Genomic DNA, 4930 nt, shown 5'->3' on the forward strand with positions numbered 1-4930 from the left:
AGCTGCCTGGTCTGATTGAAAGCGGTCCGCACCTAATCTTTCGAGTAGACAGTTCACAGCCATCCTGTAGTAATGGAAGGCGTTTTGCTTACAGAAGTTGATTGTACATTTTCAACAGTGTCGATCTTAATGCATGGGCAGGACACGTCGTGAAGGGAACTTTCTTGCAGCGTATTTCTGCATGCATGCAAAACATCTAAAATGGAATAGCTGAATTGTCCTCGATTGTAGACGAGATGTTAAGGCGATGGACTGCTAATTGATTTTGCTCATTTACTTTGTTAAATGTCTGTGAAGAAAAATTGGATAGGCTGGGGTTGTTTTCTTTGGAACAGAACAGGTTGAGGGGAGATCTTATTGAGGTGTATTGAGGGGCCTAGATAGAGTGGATAGGAAGGACCCATTTCCCTTAGCAGATGGGTCAATAACCAGGGGTCATTGATTTAAAGTAATTTTGGTAGAAGATACAGAGGAGATTTGAGGAGTGGGTCTGTAACTCGGGGCCTGAAAGGGTGGTGGAGGCAGAAATCTTCATAGCATTTAAAACATACTTGGATAAGCACTTGAAGTGTCGTAACCGACAATGCTACGGACCAAGAGCTGGAAAGTGAGATAGGCTGGCAATGATACGATAGGGCCACACGGCTTCCTTCTGTGCTGTAAATTTCTATGATGCTGTATTTGAAATATTGTAAAAGGGTAAAAGATCATTGGGTGACAGTTTAAACGCGCCTCCCTCCCTGGCGGATCTCTCAGGCTCTGAGAGAGGGAAATGGATCCCGGCAGCTACAGCTCTTATTTGTTTGGGCACTGAACGGTGCTTTAAACATTATCGCAGCGAGCAGGACACGCTGAGTGGATTTCAAGCCCAAAGCATTAACCCTTGCGGGCTATCGCAGACAGTTGCAGTTTGCTGCAAACTTTCACTTTTCAGCCTCGGAACCAGCCAACCCTGTCCTGCAGGGCTACGAGGAAAGCACGGGGGAGTGGGACTAGCTGAGAGTTGGCACGCTCTCGATAGGACGAGTGGCCTCCTGCTGTGCTGTAACCATTCTATTAATTTACAATTGGACTTTGGTGCGACTCGAATCGACAAGTTTGATTGTTTCTATAGAACAGAATCAGCGAGAGGTCCAATGCGCGAGCCATTGTGACACTGAGCACAGCATTTTTAGCGAAGTGTTCAAGAGAATCCTTGTTTCTGTTGAATATGGTGCAGGAATTATGTGCCGATAAACAGTGTGTTTACACATCTTCTCTTTGAAATCGAGTGTGTTTCTGTCACATTATTCTTTACATCAGAGTTACTGAATAAATGTAAAAACGCCTCCACTCTATCCCATAAGTAAGTACAACTCTCATCCGCCGTTGCAATATTGTGTGCAAGAGGAAACTAATTGCTGGAATAAAACAGTGAATGACTCGATAAAATTTGGGAATACATCAATTGTACCTTCGATTCCTGTAGAAATGTCAGAAGCAAAATCATCAGCTCTTCTAAGTGAGGCTCAAACTCACAGCCTCGCATTTCCAAAACTTATGATACCATATAAGTACCACGTGCAACCGATTCCATCACTAGGATTGTGTGCAAGTGCTATGTGGTATCAGTGCTCCCATTTCCCAGTGTTCCACCTGTCTTATATTTCCTGCCCTAAAAATCTATCCAGGCTGGGGGCAATTGACATTTTCAAGTTTCAGATTGATTGATTTTTATTCGGCAAGGATACGAAGGTTTATAGAATCATCGCAGGCAAATGGAGTGAAGACACAGTTAGGCCATGTTATAATTAAAGGGTGGAGCATGATTGAATGGCTGAATGTACTCCTCCTGTTTTCATTTTCCTATGCCTGTAGCAGGACAGAAATAGAAGCAGCTGCAAACACACGTTGCATTTTATTCATATTTAAAAGCAACAATTTCCGTGCCGTGCGCAACTAAGCTGTGGTCAGAGATTAACTCACTAAGCTTCCGAAACTCCTGTGGCTTTCCTGTGGCTCTCTTTCCTCCCTTCTATTCCCCCTGCACACTGCCAGTTTTTAAACCTTGTTTTAATCTGCTGCTCTGGGCGAGGGCATTCCACAGTCTCAGAACCCACTCTACTGTTTGACTGCTTGACTTCTATGTTTATTAGTTATGAATCTCCTTGAGGTTTAAAGGTAGCGCTTCTTCAATAAAAGATGGCTTATTGGAAACAAGTTGTTATTATAGTTTGGTTTTGTACAGAATTAAACCTATATCACTCAAGATGGAATGTTGTATTTACACTAAACAATATCTTGTTATAAATGTTGGGTTATTAGTTTCCTAGTGTCAGGCGAGGAATTGCTTGATCGCCTCAATTATTTCATGTGGGGAACAGACACGGGTATTCATTCAGAATTACCCCACAGATTGACACTGAGATAAACGCAGCAAGAGTGACAGACAGCATCGGGCATATGGCGGAATAGACAAGTGAGATGAATAAATACAATAAGCAAAACAATCGGCTGCTCTAGGTGAGGCTCGAACTCACAACCTCGGCATTTCCGAGCACGTACTATCATAGAAGTACCGCGCGCTAACCAATTGCGCGACTAGAGGTCCGTGCAGGTATGTTACGGTATCAGTGCTCCCATCATACAACTGCCTATTCCACCTGTCTTACAGGCAAGAAGACAAAGAATCATCGAATCATTCAGCACAGAAGGAGGCTATTCATCCCATCGTGTCTGTGACGGCTCTCTGCAAGAAGTCTTCAGTTATTAAGACTGCATAGATTTTTGCCATAGTTGTGTTTTATTTTTGTGTATGAAGTTTTGTTATTTCTAATGAATTTAGATATACGTGAGTGAAATTTATAAATATATTTGTGCATCTATCTGTGATTTGTAAATAAACTTGTGTGGAACCTTGGTAATCAAATTATTTCAGTTCATCTCTGTGTTATTATAAATATATTTGTTTTTATCTCTGTTTTATTTATGAATTTATCTCTAAGGATCTCTGTGCTATAATTATATTTGCGTTTATTTATGAGTTATTTAAAATTAACGAAGATACAAAGATGCACACAGAAAATACATTTATAACAAACACAGATGCTCCATAATAAAATTATTGCATTCAAATACATAAACACTAACATATATACACAACATATATTTATATCCCATAGAACAAATTGCAACTTAACACAGAGAGAGAGCAAAATATATTTACAACTATCACTGATCACAGAACATTTTAATCTGTGTGGATCCTCGGCAAATTCTGCTGTGCCTGTGCTTGTGCTCGGTGTATGGGAAGTTTTGGCCTGGCCCTGGTTTTTCGTTTCCCTTGGATGGGCTGTAATGCGCTGTCTGAGGCCACATTCACTGCTCTATGTGATATATAATAAACATCTGGACTTGGGTATACAGGGCATAATTTCAACATCTAAAGATGTTTCATCCTGCTGCAAAAATCCACTGCCAAATTAGTTTAACCCCTCACCCGCCCCATTAGTTAACCTTCCTGCGCAGACTTTGGTCCAAGCTCTGTTGATGAACAACCCGTCCAACTATAAAAGGTCCCGCCTGCACCAGAACTGGTCATAATGCTACAGGATTCTGTAGCGCAACAACATGCACCGTTTATCCAGACACACGTTACTATTCCTAAACTCAATAGCGCTGGGCACTGGGAATAAACCATAGAATAACTTTGAAGTCCTGCTCCTTAATTTCCTCAAATGCACCTAAAACTCTGACTGAAAGAACTCATCCCCTTGTTTCCCTATGTTATTGTTTCCCACATCAATCACAGCTGATGCTGTTCCCCTGCCCACCCTCAAAATATTCTGCACCCACTCAGTGATGTTCTTTATCTGGCCCAGGGAGGAAACCATAATCGCAGGCAGTCCCTCGGAATCGAGGAAGGCTTGCTTCCACTTCTAAAGTGAGTTCTTTTGTGGCTGAACAGTCCAATACCAGAGCCACAGACTCTGTCATAGGTGGGACAGATGTTTGACAAGGGAAGGGGTGGGTGGGACTGGTTTGCCGCATGCTTCTTCCGCTGCGTGCGCTTGACCTCTGCATACTCCTGGCATTGAGAGGTGGTGCTGAATCTCCGCATTAATGTCAGCTTTTTTTAATAAGGGGCTCCCGAGGTATGGGAAATGGCTTACGTTGTCGAGGGTCACACCATGAAACTTGACGACTTGAGGGCAGTGCTGTGCAGCAAGGACAGGCTGGTGGAGGACCTTTGTCTTACGGATGTTAAGCATAAGGCCCATGCTTTCATATGCCTCAGTGAATAAATCAACTATATCCTGGAGTTCAGTCTCAGAATGTGCGCAGACGCATACATCGTCCACGTACTGTAGCTCAACGACAGAGGTTGGGGTGATCTTGGACCTGGCCTGGAGGTGGCGTAAGTTAAAAAGCTTCTCACTGGTTCTGTAGTTTACATCATTTTTATCAAACCTGTCCTGGTGTTTTCTGGTTGAGTGACTAGATGTCTCTTCACAGGCATTGGTTATAGAGGCCTGGAGGGCAGACCAAGCGCAATGGGCATTCAGCATCTCAGGGTCATCAAGGCATGCCAGATTAGTTGTGAGGCGCTGGCTGTATAGCGCTCTCTTAGCTGGATCTTTTTGCGGCACTGCTTCTGCTGTCTCTTCTGCTTTGGGACTATGTTAATGTCGAAGTATTGGATTAGGCATCAAGCGTGACTCACGTTTGCCGTTGCAGGAAACGTTCTGATTTTCGAATCCGCAATGACCTCAGCTTATGTTACTTTTAGTTTCAAAAACAAAGTACTGCGAATCCTGTAAATCTGAAATGAAATCAGAAAACGTTGGATATACTCAGTCGGGCAGCATCTGCGGAAAGATTTCTGATGACGGGGTTGTGATTAAATGTCATTGACGTGAAGCGTCAACAAGGTAATCCAGATACTCTAATA

General features: G+C 42.9%; 1 non-coding gene across 1 annotated transcript; it reads right to left on the reverse strand.

Annotated features, from left to right (window-relative positions):
• Positions 1-2494: 2494 nt before the first annotated feature.
• Positions 2495-2587, reverse strand: trnar-ucu (transfer RNA arginine (anticodon UCU)). The gene is given in 2 exon segments: positions 2495-2530; positions 2550-2587. It is a non-coding gene; the product is annotated as a tRNA-Arg (tRNA).
• Between the last annotated feature and the right edge of the window lie 2343 nt (positions 2588-4930).

The sequence above is a fragment of the Pristiophorus japonicus genome, chromosome 19 (genome assembly GCF_044704955.1).
Source record: "Pristiophorus japonicus isolate sPriJap1 chromosome 19, sPriJap1.hap1, whole genome shotgun sequence".
Lineage (NCBI taxonomy): Eukaryota > Metazoa > Chordata > Chondrichthyes > Pristiophoridae > Pristiophorus > Pristiophorus japonicus.